At 36.5% G+C, this 19156-nt stretch overlaps 1 protein-coding gene across 17 annotated transcripts in view; it reads right to left on the bottom strand.

Moving 5' to 3' along the window:
- The window catches only part of TENM3 (teneurin transmembrane protein 3), a 1446905-nt gene that overhangs the window by 754417 nt on the left and 673332 nt on the right, over positions 1-19156 (bottom strand). For 16 of the 17 annotated variants that reach the window (XM_075421787.1, XM_075421794.1, XM_075421795.1 and 13 more), the window contains exon 6: positions 395-481. The exons of the other annotated variant lie outside the window; for it this stretch is intronic. The gene's annotated coding sequence lies outside the window, so the exon portion shown is untranslated. The remainder of the gene's footprint in view (positions 1-394; positions 482-19156) is intronic. 17 annotated transcript variants of the gene reach the window in all.

Genomic DNA, 19156 nt, shown 5'->3' with positions numbered 1-19156 from the left:
TGTTCTACTTACATCTTTCTTCATCAGCAGGCAAAAAAGGCAATGATAAAATAAACTTTTCCCCCCTCCTTAATAGAACAGACAAAATAGACAAAATACCCTAACTGTGTTTCAGCAGATTCCTGAGCTCCACAGCTTTTGTGTAAAAATCTGACAGAGGAATATTGCTATGTCCAAACTTAGGAACATGGAATGACCTCAAAAGCCATGACCAGGCTACTAGGTTGAAAAAACCGCAGGTCAGACACCAAAAAGAACATTCTGTTACTTTTGAAAAAAACAATATCTTTGAAATTCAGTAAAATATTTTAAAGTTTTAATAAAATACATGGAGTTTTGTTGAATTTTATAAGAAGTATGTTTTTCATAAATATCTTGAGATTAAATTTCATACCAGGCCTTGCTCAGCACAATGACAGCTCAGCAGAGATGTTGTCCAAACAGAACTGTTAAAACGTCATATCACAGAGAAGTGTAGTTCCTGGAACAGAACAAAAATAAGTATTTTACTCTCTGATTGCCAGCCTCCCTGCTTCTATTATTTTACATTCCATGAAATCAGTTAGAGGAGTTAGGTGCTTCAGATTGCTTCAGACTGCCTGTGAAACTGGAAAAAAAAATTATCTCTCTGTGCCACAGTATCATACCTGTAGACCAGTTCATGGCTGTGCTGTGCATAGTAAGTTATAGCTACATTTATCTTGCTTTGCTTAATTATTATAAAGCAGACTTCAGACCACTACTTTGGAAAAATTACTTGTTTTATTTGATTATTGTCTTGTTACCATGTTTTAGAAAAAAGTGTAAATTTCTGTAGCGATACATCTCTCAGATTACCTTCCTACTCTCTTTTCTTTTTTTGTCCCAGAAAACATACAATTTTGCCAACCATTATAGTTTTCTTTACCTGCCACAACAGCTGCCATAGCATGGCCACTGATGGAGCTAGGTCCTGATTCTATTTCACTGCATACACAGAAAATAGGAGGGGAATGGACAGGGTTTAGGCTAGCTCCTGATCTTCAGTTACCTTCACCTGACATTCTCTCTTTCCACCTACGCCTCCCCAGTCCCCTGAATGCACGGTTCTTGGACAGAGCCTGCAGTACCAGCAGACACAGCCGTCCTTTGGTCACAGGAACTGAGAAGGGAGATGAATGAACAAGCAGGATTACTCAAGTGCAGGGTGCTCACAGGTGATGAATTCAGGCTGATTAGGCAAATATAAAGTAGAATCATAATTACTGAAATCCATGATGACCTTCTAGATGATCCTCTAGGGATATAAAATTTACGGCTCACTAAAAATTTATGTATTAGGAGTACCTACTACAAAATACTTTATGTTTACTAGGGGCCAGGGGCATACACATGGGTAGCAAGGCAAAAAGCTATAATGCCACTGCTCCAGGATGGTTTATTAACCTGTGAAAGAGGGGTAAACTTACTAGCAAGGGCTTTGAGATAAGTGTGCACTGACATGGTGCTGATGAACTGTAATTTGTTCCAACGGCTGTACATCAAGCCAAAATGCTAATCGCAGATCTGAAGAACAACAGAGTTCCTTACAGCCTGTGACTTTGTGTCCATGATGTACCAAGCCATGACAACAAAAGGTGGAGAAATAAGAAGAAAGAAACACCTGCTGTTACTGGGAATTCATTCTTTCTAAATCTGCAAACTTGTGGGATTGATCTAGATAGAGATATTTTACGGAACCCTAGAAATGCAATATCTGCTTACCATATTTGAGTATTTTGTAAATGAAAATATCATTTTCTGAGTATAAAATGAATGTTTACATTCATTTTCTGTCACATATCTGTTCAGTTATGAATAGAAACATGTTGGGTTTTATAGTCAGATTTTTTCTTTATCTCAGCTTCAGGAGGACACCTTCAATATATAGTCATATATATTATTTCAAATTTTATCTCCTGGTGAAAATTTCCATGAAGAAAATCTCACTGACTATTTTTTTTTTTTAACTCTTTAAATCAGTATATTACCAAGGTAGGTAGTCATTTCTAGGATACCTACCATTGCTTTACCTGAATGCAGGCAGGGTAGGTAATTGCTTTCATTGCTGCCTTTTTCTGTTATCCTTTTCAAAGACTGAGAAATTAATTCATCTGTAGGGCTACATGCTCTTTTAAAAAATAGTTCTGATCTTTATATAGTAATGTAATTTAAATTAGTACCTAATTCTCTAAAGTCCGCGATTTAGGACAGCGCAGAATCTACTGCAGCAACTAATTAAACACTTACTGTAAGGTTAAGTTTTTCATTAAATCAATAGGCCCCTAGTGTCAGTTACAAAGCCCTAATTACTATGCTGTAAATTTAGATTGAATTTGAATTAAGAACTGATTTCAATCTAACCACAGCATGTAAATATTGTAAATTACCAGAATTACAGTTCAATAAAATTGAATGAATTTCACGTTAGATAAACTAAATGCAAATAAGCCTAAGAAAAAAAACCGGCAGACATTTCCCAAACATCTGCACAACAGTCTTACATGTGTAGTAGATAGTATCCTGCTTTGGCAAAGAGCATGTCAGAACTTCAAAATGCTGCCACCGTTTACTCTAACATGTTTTAAATATTTCATTATCTGTTCTGAAAATGAATAAATTTAATCTCTCCCAAGTGATCAAGTAAAATGATGGCTAATGTGCCCACTTACTGTGTTGCTTTAGTTTGATGACTGTATTGTTGTGCTAAAGCACAGTATGAAATCAGGTTATCAGGTTATAACTGGCAGGGATGAAAAAAAACCCAGTGCTGCGAAACACAAAACAACCCGTTTTCAAGGCATGAATCATGCACTTTGAAGATTCAAAAAAAGTGTAAAAATTACAGACAATAGCACTCTAATCAAACAAGTGTAAAATTGAAAATAATTGGGAGTTTGTGGACTTTCATTCAGCATCAGACAAGAACTGTATCCACAGGATATTAATAAAACTGGGGAAATGGGCAATATGCTAGGTTACACAGAAAAGAAAAAATCAAAAAAGCCTATATTGAGGGTCACGCGTACAATTATTATGAGCTTTCTACTCTCTTGCCTATGTTATTTCAATATACAGTACTAAAAATGATATTAATAGCCTTAAGATGTCCTTTAAAAGTTCATGAAAACAATACCTAATTATTTACACTGTATTCTTCATTAATACAGTTAACTCAGCAAAATAATAAAAGTTGTTTGAAAAGTACAAAAAATACATTTAATATCATCGTGAAGGCTCAGAAGGGACATAAATTAAGGAAACAAATGATAATTTTTGTGATTTTGTGCTTGACAAATGCAGAATGTAAACTCAAAACTAGAAAAGAAGGACGGGGTAAATAATAATCCTTCAAACGTAATAGCCATTATTCTCATTTCTACTAGAAATACAATTATGCCATCTGATTCTTTACTACAGTTATGGTTTTGTTTCTTTTTTCAGAACACATTTTATGGGGTCTTCGATCTGTTCATACCTCACAAAGTTAAACAGTGCCAATGTAGTTTGCAGGCACATGCTGTGCGTCTGATAACATACAAGCTGACAGCACCACACTTTTGAAAACTCGTATTTCCTGCGAGTGTTAAAATCATATCTCAAACCACAAAGAAGTGTTTTAATGACTTCATGTCATCAGGAAAGGTAATAATACTTCAGCTCAGCTTTATCAGTTGAACATGGTAACCAAAGGTAGTGAGCAATTTTACTACATTTGCCCTGTGTAGACATTTCACATTAGGAAAACCAACCCATTTGCTGAAGTGCTCATCTTACCAGCCCTCCGGAATGTTAAATTACTGACTGCAAAGGAAATGATGTTTCACTGAAGTCTGAAGATTTGCACAAGTGGGACGCCTGGGCAAAAGCCATGAAGCAGATACAAAAAAATGACTCATGACACTTTTCAGATTAGAAAATGTGGTATGTTTATACCACCTACAGCAAGTACGGTGTATTGCTAAATGTAGGAAATATGGTAGAATGAAGGAGGAGTAGTTTTGTAACTGTCCTTCATGTCTCATAAGGGGCCCTTTTCATAAGACATTTCCACCCTCATGCCGTACCCTCATGGACAGGAGATAATAATCCCTGTTGAGATTCTGCTGCTCTGGCTCCCAGACTGTAAAGCACACCGTGCTTCCTCCTGAAGGCTAGGAGAACCTTTGCTTCTCACGGGACTCTGCTTGAGCAAAGGCGAGCGGGAAATATTAATGACTGATGAAATAAATGGCTACCTGTGCAGATTCGCAGAAGTAACAGATGGCATGGCTTGGATTTCACTCTCTAAACTGCAAACAACTTCACATTTCCAGTTCTGCAATCTAGGTGAAGTTAGGAAGTTAATGAAATTTCTGCGGCATAGTTGTTCTGTTTGAGATTATTTAGTTGCATTCTGTAAAATTTGTTTTCCATGAAAAAAGTATGGTTAAACAGTCTGATTAGCTAACAACTAATGAAATGGCCATGCTATAGGCTCGTACTCTGAAAACTGACCAGTGTTTTAATGCAAAAGAAAAGATTTTGAAAAGAGTCCTCTGGTGAAATGGGAGACTTCTTTCAGGCAGCAAATTTTAGCAAAGATTTGAATTTTAATCTTGCACAGTTTAAAGTTTAATGGCAGCTCACAATCAGATTGTTAACAAGTCTCAGTCTCTTGTGAAAATGCTCTGCCACTTTGCATGGTAAAGAATTCATGATTTTATCCTGTCTTATGCAAAAATGAAATTAAATTGAAAGCTTTATTTTTGTTATTCCTCCTAAGGTCATAACTGTTTGGAATTCCAGTGTTCAGATCTGTAATCCATCCAGTCAAATGGAAGGTTGGCAATTCCACATGGGAAGCACATGATTGTGATAAGTTCAGCAGTCAATGGTTTAGACCTATATAGGTCATCAGGTCATATGGGGCACAGGTAAACATTTAGTCTCCTAAAAGTATGCTCATATTTAATACCTGGAAAAATGAATGCCTTGTGGAACGCTTGAGGTTTGCATTTTTATTTCTGTATGACATCCATGACACCTGGATGTCAAATCATACAGTTAGAACTGTACAGCCTAAATACCATGAAGATAAATTGTTTACATTACATAGATTGCAGAACACAATGGTGGAGTTTAAAAATGGAATCAATAACTGAGGACATTCCTAATGGTGTGAATCCTGCAGTGAAAATTTTGGGGTTAAAAGACTTTTATTAGCAATTTATTTGTGGGATGAATCACAGAACAGAATCTCAGAATAGTTTAGGTTAGAAGGGGTCTCTAGAAGTCATCTAGCCCAATCCCCTACTCCAAAGTTTTAACGTGTTTCCCAGGGCATTGTCCAGTCCAGTTTTGAATATCTGAGGCACCCTGTTCCACAGCTTAGCCCCTCCTGCCTGGTGAAAAAAAATATTTACCTCAGTTGGAACTTCCTTTGCTGCTGACCATTACCTCTCGTCCTTTTACTTTGCACCTCTCAGATGCATCTCCATGTTCTCCACCATGATATAGCTGAAAACAGTCATCACATCCTCTCTTAGCCTTCTGTTCTGCAAGCTGAAGAAACTCGGTTTCCTCAGCTGCCCTTTGTACATCATACTCAGTTTGTTATTCTTTCTTGCAGCTCCGGAACAGAACTGGACACAAGTCCTGAATACAGAGGAATAATCACTTCCCTCAACCTGCTGGTCTTGCTGCTCCCCAGTATGTGGTAAGCCTTCATTGTTACAAGGGTGACAACAGAACTAAAACCTTTGTTATCGGAGAAGCTGTGATTAATGGTCATTTATCTAGAGGTGGAAAAAAAGGCAAGGTAAGTGTCAACAGCTTGACCCTGCTGTCTTTCATTTATCAAGCACATGATTTTAGTTAGCAGTGGGAATCAATCCCATAATTATTTATTGCAGAAGTCCAGAATTTTTTTTTTAGTACCCCATCATTAAATATTGAAATATCTATTACTAACAGGTAGATCATAATTTTGTTTTCTTATGATAAAGTGAATTGTTCACATTCTAAGAAAAAAATCTAGCTCCAAATATAAAGCTTCCATGAACAGTGAGCATATAAAAACCCAGTTATCATCACTGAAAATACTAGACAGCATGCTTGTAATGGCTTTGGAATGCTATTTGAAAATACCACTGCTTAAAAAAAAAAAAAAAGAAAACCAGCACCCAGCAATCTGAGACAAAGGTAGGAACAGAAATACTATTTGTGCAATATATTTCGTAGTAGGTTACTATGGATTTGAATTAAAAAATACTTTAGGATAGGTACTAATTGAGCACACAGGCAACATGCACTGATGTTCTTTGCTGTCAGATTTGGGTTATCTATGCATTTTAACATTTAACTTCACTGCATGCAAAATCCAGAAAAGAAAAGTGTGCATAAAAATATACAGGGCATTACTTATTTATATGTAAAACCTTTATTCTATTTTGTTATTTTAGATTAAATCCCGTTTCAATTCTATTCTCTCAGGGAAGCACTAACAGTTTGAGCTCAGCGTGAAAGCCATCAAACACTTGAGCTGAAATTTAGATTGGGCAATTTTGCCTGGTGAAGTAGAAAAGGACATGTGGAATGGCAGAGAACAGAATGGCTTATGGAAAGGCAGATGTTTTAATAACTTGTTGTCTAGTGGGAGCCTCAAATATCTAAATTTAAACACTGCAATATATTAAAGGGCATTGCTGTCAGGGAGGGTACACTCCTTTACCGTAAGAATCAGTGTAAATGTGGATATTTAACGTGTGTGCAGACTTTAATACAACATTTATTTTACAATTGAAATTAGAATTAATTGGAAGGTGTTAAAAGAAATTATCTCAGAATGCAAAATTCGGCTTAGCTCTGCACTGCAAAATACAGCAGGCCAGAACCTAGGGAATTTTCAGCCGAGTTGTGCCTCGGACCTGTCTCCCTGTGCGAGTGGGCTGACGAGATACTTGAGATCTCCTGCCTGCTAAGATGCTTTTTATTTCAACATATCAATCTCCTGTTAATTCACACTGGGTTTTAAAGTATATTTATCCTTAAGCACATGGCTGGAAATATGCAATGAATTTACCTAGGAAAATGTCCAGAGAGAAGCTAGAAAGCTCCTAGGTTAATTTCTTTACAGAACAAATCTCTCAGAGAGCCCAGAAATAGCGAGTTAACTCTAATTCGTTCTGGCTGCATAATTTACAATCTGGTGGAATTAAGATGACTAGGGAAGAAAAATTTTATTAATAAGCTAGCTTCCCATATGTTCATGAACAACTGGGTCTTATTAAAGAACAATGCAGGCCTTGTGGCTTGACTTTCGGAGATATGACACCAGTATTTATATACTGTTTGGTGACACAGAACTCCTAATTGACGTCACCTTTCACATCTGTCATCTCATGTGCTGTCCTCGTTTTCTAGAAATATCAGACTATGCTTTACTTTTGGATATGAAAACATGTTAGGTATACCAAGCAGAAACAGGAAATAAAAGCTATTTTTAAAAGATATCTAATATTGAGGGCTTCATTTATGGTTTATCAGATATATGTATGCATTAAATAAAAGGACAGATGGGAATGTTTCCACAGATGTGACAAGCGAAATTGGGGGTAATATTCTATCAAAGTTAACAACTTACAGAGTACACTAGAATGATTTTAAAGGTCATTAGTTTAACTATGGATTTGATTTTGTAATAGTATTTACTTGATAGTAATTACTGGACAGATGCAATAAAAATCTGCATAAATGAAAACCGTATAAAATCTTACAAGCTTTGTGTCTCTGCACATTTTCAGTGACATTTAACTCTGGTTTAGGGAGTGGATTGCCAGTTAGGGTTAGCAGAGCCTGTTGCTTAAAGTAGGAATGAAGATTCGACTCTTTAAGCTTAATGGAATATTCTTACACAGAGCTATCACTTCTGGATGAGGAAGACCTCGAGCTAGATATTACTGCAGACTAAGAAGAAATTAATAGAGAAAATGGAAAATTTTCTTTTTTGTCTTCTTTCCCCTCTTCTTTTTTCTTCTTTTTTCCCATTTTTTTCAACTCCCGTCTAGGTCTCTGGTATTGACCGCACAGACAGAGTAGGCCAGGCTAGGTGGATTTCAGATCTGGCCATTCATGTTCTCATAATCCAGTGGTAACAGGCACAGTGTAAGAGCTTACACAGGAATCAGATGAGAAGGACAAAAAAGCAGCACTGAGCTGGAGCAAAGAAAAGAGGACAAGACCGTCGCAGCTGAAAACACGTGGCAGAGGGAACGTGTGACCGGGTTGTACAGACCTTATATAATCTATTAGGGACAATCTTTGAGGCTTTATCTTGTTCTGTGAGTAAGAAATCTGTAGAAACTGTGTATTATAAACAGACCCTTTGTTGAAAAGGACAGGGCAAACAAGGTGCTCAATGTTTCTGTAAAACCTTTCTGTAAACAGATCACAATCACTTTGTGCTGCATTGCCTACAATAAAGCAGCCTAGAGTCGCTGCTTGCTGCTGAACAGCACACTGACTGCCGCTGAAAAAAAAATCCTACATCTCAAAGCTTCAGTCCATTTTCAAACTCTCTTTTGGTGGGTGGGACTCTAGTTGGCAAGATTACTTTCAATCCTCTTTTTGCAGGAAAAAATCTAGCATTGTCGATCAATTCCAAAAAAAATGAAGGAAGGAAATCTACGACAGGTGTTCTGCAATAATAACAACCATAATTACAAGCACCTTAGTTAAACTAGCTCTGAAATAGTTAGGACTGCATTTGGGAGCTGCTTGAATAACGTCTGCCCCACTTATCCTCCATTTCAATTTAATATTCGTAGCACTAGTGTTGCCTATATCATCAATGTCAAAAACTAAAAAGTCTTATCTTCAACTTTCATTCCAGTGCTTCAAAAGAGCTTTGAATTTGCATCTTACTCTAGGGAAGATGTAGTTTAAAAACATTTTTGCCCAGCTTGCTCCATTAATTTCTAAGGAAAATGCACCTACTGCTGTGAATATGACAGTTCTCAACCTTGGTGTTTTTACAGGATGTCCCTCCCCAGGGAAGGACCAACACCATTCTGACTTACCCTGCTGGAACTGCCCCTCCTGCTGGGTAATCAGCTACTGCAGCGCCAAGGGAGAGACCTCGGTGTGATTAACTGAACGCCCCTTGTGAATGCTAAGGAAAAGGAGAACAGCAAGTTTTCTAGGGGGAAAAAGTGCTTTCAGTAATCATCTATTTTCAATTCAAGCAGCTAATTTACAGTTGCGTAGAGTTGCTCAATTACCAGTAGCACTTAGTATTTTATACATCTCAGTAAGCTTTAACTTAAAATAATATTCATCACACCTATCAAATATGTTTTTCTCCCAATTATTTCTGTGAGTCAAGAACAAAATTCATTTTGTAATGATTATCTGACTCAGGTAAAGCTGATTTTCTATTACTCTAGGCCAAAGCCACTGACAAGGGCACAAAAAGGATTATTTTTCAGCAGTTTTCAGCTCAGCTAAATCAGCAGATAATGCCATCTACGATGCAGAGTGATCCTGACCTAAAGCCCTCCTCATTGTTAATGTTTCTCACATCTCAAATATGCCTTAGTGGCAGAAAAATATTCTATAGCCGTCTTCTGAGCACCTAGAAAAAATATTCTTTTAAAATTCTTTGGATTTTATGCTTTTAGTCATTGGTCCCTGAGTCGTCTCCTGTCCCAAACTGCACCATCACATGAAGAAAATACATTTTATATAGCCAGGGGTGGTAATTTGGTGTATTGCTTTGTTTATTATATGCAGACCATCAAATAAAGACTCTTTGTACTCTCCTTAAAAACAGCAAAAACAAAAACCAAAGCGCACAACCCAGAAGTGAAACACATGAAAGAAAACCACAGTTGCGCTGCCAAAGAGCAAAGCAAGCAAAAGTTCATTGTTATTGACTGCTATTCACACAAAAAGCAGTTTCTCTTCATCATCAGCAGAAAAGCATGTGGACTTTCAATTGAAAACTTTGTTTGTAGTTGAATTTATTGTTTGAATTTTTATACCATGACATTTAAAGTGAATAGTTCTTTGGTTTGAGAGATTTTCAGCCATTAGTTAAAAGAAAAACTCTTTTTATTTTCAGAAGTGTTAATCAATCATTTAGAAACTTTTTGCATTCTATGCTTTTTATGCTTAAATATGTGTTTTAGTAATAGAACACCAGTGCCATGTAGCAGGGACATTCTCCATTTTGTCAAGTGCTCTCTTCAACCAAAAGCTTCATAATTTTAAATTTTTGCATGATTTTTGATTGTTCTATATGATGATAATTGTCATCAAAGCCATCTGACAAACAATGATGAACCTTACAAGTGTCTCTCAGTCAGTGAAGAACTATCATTCTGTTTTAAGCACAGGGAAGCTGAGACAGATAGAAGTGTAAAGAAGTTTACAAGGTATTCTGAGGCTGAGCTAAGACCAGAAAACAAAGATAAACTGGATATAAACAGAAATTAGTTGTGTTACAGCATTTTAAAGTCATCTTTAAAGCTCACACATTTGACACTTGCTGTTAACGGAATGCCTGAAAAAATCTGGACCTCACAAATCATGATGGAAATTAAATGTTTGCTTTCTCCTCCTGCTAGATCTAGAAATATAACATATGCTGCCACTTGTCAGTCATCTCAGGGTCAGCCAAAAGCCAGCTGACCTGCTCTGAGATCGTCATTAATTTTTAAAAAGTGTTTACTGATTGTCATAAAATGGATTATAAAAAAGCACCAGTGAGCAGAGGAGGATAAGCATTTGCAATTAAAGTTTTGGGTAGAGATTAAAATATTCTGATAAGGTTGGATATGGTGGCCTCCATGGCCTCGTATCATTATATCATTTTGCCATTAAGGTAATTATCCATCTGTGAAAATGGTGAGTCACTTACCTTAGCTTAGAAACACATTTACTATGTATATGAACTTCTTTGTAAACTGTTTTTATCCTCATAGCAACTGCTTGATGAGTCTGCAGGTTTCTTTGGGTTTTTTGGCTCATCGATTCAACCGTTTCATAACACCTCTCTATTACATAGCATTTAGTATCTCAAGCAAGACTGTGAACGCAGGTTACCGAAAGTCACCTTCCTTCGGAAGGGACTGCCCCGATCACTGATAGCCCGCATAGTAGGTCTCCACTTTCTGTCTTTACACCATAGCTCTCAAGTCACCTGTTGATCTTAGGCATAGTGATATCTGGTGACATAATTCCTTCATGCTCATATACTCTGTAGAGTGTTTTGCACTAAAGGTTAAGCAGTAAGGGCTGCGGGAACGGACAGATGGTGTTGGCATCCGTCAGTGTTCTGGAGATATCTCTGCAGCTGCAGCGCAAACATTGGATCAAAGCAATGACAAAGAGGGAAGAGTAGCTGAGCTAATGCAACTAAGTCAGGAAAGGAAGGAAAAAACCAGTATGGCAAAAACACAGAAAACAGTCTGAAGTAGTGGAATAAATTCACAAGATTTCTGAAATGCTGTGAACTACATGATTAAAAAAAATATTTTTACTTGCAACAGACATCGCAATAATACACACTTAGATAGTTATATAGTCACACTTTAACTTTTGGAGCCTGTAAAAGTCAGGGGGGAAATTCAAATGCTTATATTTCATATCACATACATTCCTAAATTACTGATAAAGAAATGGAAAAGAAGTTCAATAAGGTACTACAAATGGTGCAGATGGTGTCCCACATCAGGCACGATCTGTTATGGCTTAAGCTGATTTTAATGCCCAGTTGGAAATAAGCTTTGATGTATAAGAAAAGTTCATGGGTTGACTCAGAACAGTTTAGGAAAATGACTAGTGAAGGCCAGATCTGTGCAAGTGTTTTTACACTCAAGGCAGCCCTAACAAAATGTGAACTTCTTGCTAATTCTGATGTGGAATACCTAGCATCTTGCTTGATCACTCTGCAGAAGCAAAAAGCATTTTCCCTGGTGTGGAGAGAGAAAAGCAAAACACCAAAGACGAATCCTAAGTTAGGTGTCACTGCTGAAAACCAAGTCTTTTAATTTTAACAAGTTCATAAAAAGAAGATTTTAATAATTCAACTGAGGGAAATGCAATAGCCCATTTCTGCTCAACTAATGCATTTGACTAAACAGCAATTCAGAAAAATTAAAGGCTTCTCTGAAGCACCTGCTTCTGGAGCATATGCAAATGATTTAAAGAAGGAAAGAAAATATTTCCAGTAACACATTTTAAGCAAAGCCAAAAGTAAATTACGAGATTCTTTAAAAAATTTATATACAGAGGAAAAAAAAAACCAACATCTAAGGTCATTAAAATATCTTAGCACTGTCTTGTTGTAATACTGTTAGTTGTAATTTCCTAAACAAATGGTAAATGCTTTGGTGAAAAAAACCCCAAACAAATACAAAAATGCGGACTATTAATCTGTTTAATTATAGATAATGTTAACAACTTTATTACTGTTTTATTGCTTCTCTCTGTAGTTTATAGCTTCTTGAACTTTTCCAGTAGTTCTGGAAAATGTTACAAAACTGCTGGTTATTTGTGCTCTGCTCAAAGGAGAAACACTTTATATGAAATCAGACTCTGTTAAGGAATACAACATGCCCATAAATAATTTTCTGAACTTCCTCTTAAGTTAGATAATAATGATAAAGCTATCACTACATCTGCATTTTTCTCTAAAAGTTAAATTTACATGTATTTTCAGTTTGCTGTACTTTGTGTTCAGATTTCATATATGCACTCAAGGGCTGAAAATAGACTATTCAATGCATTTTTTTTTTTCTAGAAGAAAAAAAAAAACTACTCAGAGATAAACCAGGCACTAAATAAATGAGAGGATAAAAATACAATTTTGCCTTTGGAGTTTCTAGTTGGTCAGTCCCTTGTTGTCTGTATCTATTCTTCTGAAGAGATCCTTACTGAGTTAGTGAAAACGCTTTAACATTTAAGCATTTTGTTTCCTTCAGGTTGTATCTGTGAAAATTAAATTAGGTTTGGTGCTAGCAGTCACTTCCTCCTATCTGCCACATTGCCATGTACAATTACACTGGAAACAGACCAGGAAAAAAATATCAAAACTAGCATCCTAATAAACATGCAATTATCTTCCATACTGGGGTTTCGTTGCAATACAGTTTCATGTGGTACCTCACGCTTTTGTGTTTTAGCTTCTGTACTGAATGCTAAGAAAACATGAAGATTTCCATAAATTCACATGTCAGGTAAAGGATAAGGAAGCAAACGTACATTGGCTGCTAAACATCCCCAAGAAAAGGGCAAGCATATGGTAGCAAAGCAATCTGCGGTTTCAAAAAGAGAGTATTTCAGGCAGAAGAAATTACTTATGCTGGGAGGTTAAGGAAGTGACTATACTTATGTTAGAACTGTGGAAACATTAAATATGAATGAAATGCAGAAATAGCTTAAGGAAAGGTAGTAACAGGCTAGAAGCAAAGGATGTGACAGAAAAGAGCTCTGGGAATGAAGAACAACGGTAACCGAAGAGACAAAGAGGTAAACTGACAGAGAGGAATATATAGGATTTGTAAATGAGCTCTGCCAAAAGAGAAAAGGAATGTTCATTGGAGTGGAATCGGTGAGTGACGGACAGGAAAGAAAACTTTGGGAAATGGGGAGTATAGAAATCTACAACAGAAACTTTAAGGGATTCTAGAACTAAAACTTTTTTGTCAGCTATACTCTAGATTAAGAATAGAAAATGAAGAAAAGAGACAGAAAATGGAGAGGGGAAAGAACTGGCTACTTCAGAAGAAATGGAGAATAACAAGGAATGAAAACAGAACATTACACCTATGCTTAGACCAACTTCTTTGTGTCAAAGAAAACATTTAGATACCTGAGGAAGGAGTATGCAGTTACAAACAATTGCTTTTATCCCGCAGAAGACAAAAGGAGAATAATCTTGACAGAAATTGTTCTCCATTCTGCGGGACAGTACGAACACAGAATCAAGCTGTGTGCCGAAAAAAGTAAGATAAAAATTCCAGAGGATAAAAATTATGGGCCATGTATTGTGCTTAAATCAAGACTGAAAAGGTTGTATTGAGCCACCAGCTGGAAGTCCCAGTTTGGTCTGTTGATGAATTCTTAGCAGCCTCAGGGCATTTCTTTTTTATATTCACCCCCCAGTGATCATCACACCAATGAAAAGATCGAGTTACAAAAAACCATCCTGGCTATGTCCCTCCTACTTAATGATGAAGAAGTCCTTAATGGTCATATATTAAAAGTCATTGTTTTTAAAAGATGAACACAATGAATTTAACGGCTGATGTACAGACAGATTTCAGCATACTTTTATCATGCATTGTGGAGTACTTGTATGAGAATGAGACAATTTCTTCTGCAGGAAATAGCATATCTGTCATCATTTTTCTTCAAGGTAGAAATTTTTGCTTTCACCCTTCATATTTAGGCCTTGTTTTGCATTTTTGGTCAGTTATGTTCGTAAACTATCTTCAAATGTGCAACAGTGTATTTAATCTCAACCACAATGAGACCAGAAAGCCAAATAAAATGCATAAAATAAGTAATTGAAAAGGACTTGTTTTTCTAATGTAAAACAAGCTGAGTGAGTTTAAATAGTCTAAACAGTCATTACAGTCTGACTGTGATGTGTTCTTTCCTCTACACTTGCTGCAGCATTTCTTGTATTATTATAATGGTTTCTAGAGCAATAAATTACAGACACAGAACCAACTGCTGAAAAGTGTAGGCGGCTCGCACAGCATGATGCAAATCACACTGTTGGATACTGTTTCTTTGTAACAACAATTCCATTAGGGTCCACGTGATTCTGCCCACCATCATACAATTTCACTACACAGTGTCTGCTGGAGCAACGGAAGATGGAAGTTTCCATTACTGTGGCTTTAATTCTGCAAGCAGTTTGGTGCTTGGACTTTGTGTGCAAAAGTAGTATTCTGGTAACTGTGCACACATATAAAGTAAGCAAATACGTAGTCAAACTCAGTTACCAAAGACATGGACATCTGATAGCTGTTCAGCAGATTATGATAAATAAATATGTGGTTTCTCAGTCAAATTCCTTGTGAAGTGATCAAAATATCACAACCACCCTCCTAATAAGCACCAATTAACAAGCAGACGGCATAGTCTGGGTCACCGAATGAGGTAAAGGATAATAGGAAATCGTTATCTTCTAAACCAAATTTCATTAAATTATGAGAAATGATTGATTCCAAAATGCTACTCTGCCTATTCAAGCAACGCAGATATTCGTATCTGTTAGTTACTCTGTTCTAAGCAGATCTACATGTTCATTTAATTGAGCCAAATGTAATAAAATATAAAACGTAAAGATAGCCTTTTTGAATGCCATTTGACTTTAATAAAAATATGCTAACAAAACAGGAGCCAGAATTCATTTTTTTACTACTCAGAGTTAGTATCTTTAGGATTCATACGAAACAGAGATGTGACAAAAACGAATGATGAATACCATGTAAAATTTGGCAGCTACATACTAATTTAAAAAAAAAGCCAGACTGACTTCACAAGTTCATCTGGAAAAGATTTCTCTTTGAGAACATATGGCTTGCAACTGTCCACAGAACTTTTATTTTGCACTACAGAAGATGATAGTTATAACACGCATCATGTATACATTTAAATAGGAGAGCCAGCTGTAACAACCTATGTCTCAAGATGTGGGAGAAGTCACAGAAATCCTTGCCTCAGGACCTCAGGACCAGCAGGTAGAAATGGAAGTGGGATGTTCACTGTCCGTGCTCTAGTGCTATTTGACACCCAATTGCACCTATCACAGTGTACAGATAGTTTTCTGAGGAGATAACTAGAACTCTAGTAACCAATATTCACTCTTCTTTCAGTGGAACCAAACCCTATTCTCCTCCCATCCTCCAGAAACCACTTGACTTTATATACCGAGTTTGGCTTCACGGAGGTTGTTATACGTTAAATCTTGGGCATTCTACGTGCAGGCCCTAATCAACTTGGTTCACAAAGATTACCGGGTTTTTTGGATATAACCTTTTCCATCCAGCAGCAATTCATCAATTCAGTTTTAATTCAAGGAAAACGTAGCTGAAAATGTGGCCTTGTGGCATAAATATTTCCTGTTCTTTTCTTTCTGTTTTACTGACAGAATTTATATGATTTTGCAATAATGGTGTTTCTGTTTGCCACTCAAGTGAGTTATCACAGCAACTCCACAGTTCTGTAGCAGAAGTCTCTGCCACACACTTACAAAATGTTCATCAGTGTGCTGGGGGAAGGGGAAGGGGAGGGGAAATGGGAAAAGAAGGTGGTATTGTGAAAAGATAATCAGGACAAAAGATGTAGAACTGTATGTTCCGGGAAAAATTATTGACTGACGCTTCTACATGTTATTTTCAGTCCTTCAGCAGATACTCCAGTCCCTCTCTTTTTCTAAGTGCTAATTTTATGAAGTAGAACTTCCCGTTAGGCTGTCATATTTAATAATCTTGTCATAACTGGCACTAATTTTTTGGTGGCAACATCTGAAAGAGACAAAGCTCTTGCAGTGATGCTTGGTGCTTCACTCTGCTCCTGCTTTCTGAAACTCTGTATTGCCCTCAGAGGCTCACACTTTACCAGAGTGGAGGTACTTGCTAGAACTGGGAAGAATGAAAATGTCAGGATTATTTTCTGTATCATTTTGATTACAGGTTGTGATGTATTAAACTCTCCTAATTTTTGCTACTTGTTTGGCTTAGTTATGAATTACTGCGCAGTTCACCTTCTGTTAAAGACTTTATAAATATATCTGAAGAAAAGTTTCTTTTTTCAGAATGAAATGATACATTTCTAAACAGCCTTTTCATTAACGCTGAGCAATAGCTAGATATGCTATAACTTGATATGCAATACACAATAGCTTGATATATTTCAGTTTAAGCCTAGCTTGTTTTTGTAATATTATGTAGAATACACATTTGACGTTCAAGAAAAAATCCATAGAAACAGCTTGCAAAATGCATCAAAGTGTACGTTTGAGGAATCATGTCCTTGCAATTTATAACACATAAAGGGTATACATTTATTCATTATCTGCAACTGGTTTGTTTTATCAGAATAAATTTAAAATAATCCTCAAAATCACAGGGTTTAGTAAGGGTTACGACAGCGAATATGAAAAAAACCTTCATCTGCGGCTAAGGAACATGGCTATGAGTAATTGTGATCTTTGCATTTCCCCAGTACTGATCCTGCTGTGGATCTCCTGGCATAATTTACGGCAGGCTGTAGGTTACTCAGTTTATGCTGCTTGCTAACAGATTTAAAAGGTTGATATATCATCCATAGATCAGAAGGATATAAGAAATCTTTCTTTTAACTTCAGCCTTTGCCAAGTTGAAGGAAAGCCTTAAAAATATCTTCAGACTTTTAGCTGGGCATATCAGGGTGGGGGGCTGGGGAGAGGAGACACTTCCCACTGCTGTGCAAGCAGTGCCCACGCTTTGTCACCCAACAGGATCCCTGTACAGTCTACCATAAACTGCAGCTGCTTGTAACAAGATACTCTCTGCTGATCAAAGAAAAAAGTAGCCACTCTTCTGGATTAGCTGTTCTGGTTTCGCAGCCATAATTGACAACTGATGAGGCATGAGGCATTAGCTCTACTCTTGAGAATTTATGAGTGTACGATTTCTATGTGTAGAATGTTAGCAATTTCAACCACGGAAAAGAAACAAACAAAAAAATGATGTAAGCAGATTTAATTAATTTTAAAACGTCAAAAAGCAAATAATATGACGGATGAATCTTTATCTTGTATTATGGACAACTTCCCCAGGTATTTTTCTTAGACTTTCTTGATTTGGATAAGACAAAAATATCAAATTCTGCATTTAAAAGTTAATCTTTTATAAAAAAGAAAGAGAAAGATACTTAAAAAAAATTAAAATGAAAATAACCAATAAAACTTTTAAAGGGCCATGCTTAATGCATCTAATTGTCATAAAGGCCTCTAACAAAGTTTTATTACACATCAAAATGAATAAAAAATTCTATAAGGATTCTTAAAATATTGATGCTCAAGCCGATACTCAATTTATTGTAAAAATTCAGGTCCGTCAAATACATTTCGTTAGGAAAAAAGAAGAAAGAAAGAAGAAAAAGAGAGAACTTTAAAGTGTTTCAGAATCCTTGAAAAGAGCACAACGGCAATGTCGAATTGACGAATCCTGTCAGATTTCTTTCAAGGGGGAAAGTGGAACAGCTTGGTTCTGTGGCATTGCAACGTAAAATACTGTTAAGATACTGCAATATTGACAAATAATTATTTTGTTTAAATAAGAAAATTATGAAATTATTACTGGCAAAAGCAATGGCGAATGAACCGTGAAGACCAAATACTACTTATAAATGAGAAATGTTTATATCTGGGAAAAAAACACAGATTCCTACATACAGGTTTGTCCTCTCTCAATCATCCAATCCATAGAAATAACAAAAAAAAATTTTAAAGGAAAATACAGCTGCAGGACTATTTTTTTTTTCATTTGAAATATTATTACCACTGTTTAACACTTAGAAGTCAAATAAAATTAAATGTCTGGGACGATAACGCAGCATTTGCCAGTGCTGCAGAAAGAGGCAAAGCAAAAGAAACAGAATTTAAAAAGGGGAAATTTCATTTTTCCCTGCACTCTGAGGAATCTATGAAATTGCCATGAAAAGATATTAGAAAGACAGGAGGTGAGATGTTGACTTCCAGATGGAAATGCACAAGAAAATATTTGAGGGTGCTCAGAACTGACGTACAACAATCTAGAAATGGATTAACTCACCAAGACCATATGGGCAGAAAATAACGAGTTCTGTACGCCAACAGAAATGTAGTCGGGTGAGGAAAGAAACAGAAGGGGTAAGAGCTGCTGAAAATAACTACGACAGAGAGGTTTATAAAGCATGAGAATAACAAAAGGTCGTTATCATGGAAGTGAAGCCAGTAAGATTTTGAAATCCCTACAGGCGGTGTGCTTGGACTCCACAAGACCTTAGAAAATCTCCTGTAGTGGACAGGGTTCTTACTACCTGTGATGAAAAATCTTTCTTAGTTTTTGGCAATGATCATTGATCAACAAAATAGGTAGAAGGGACTTAGAAGGCT

The sequence above is a fragment of the Opisthocomus hoazin genome, chromosome 5, assembly GCF_030867145.1.
Source record: "Opisthocomus hoazin isolate bOpiHoa1 chromosome 5, bOpiHoa1.hap1, whole genome shotgun sequence".
Taxonomy (NCBI): domain Eukaryota; kingdom Metazoa; phylum Chordata; class Aves; order Opisthocomiformes; family Opisthocomidae; genus Opisthocomus; species Opisthocomus hoazin.
This window is presented reverse-complemented; position numbering and strand designations above follow the sequence as displayed.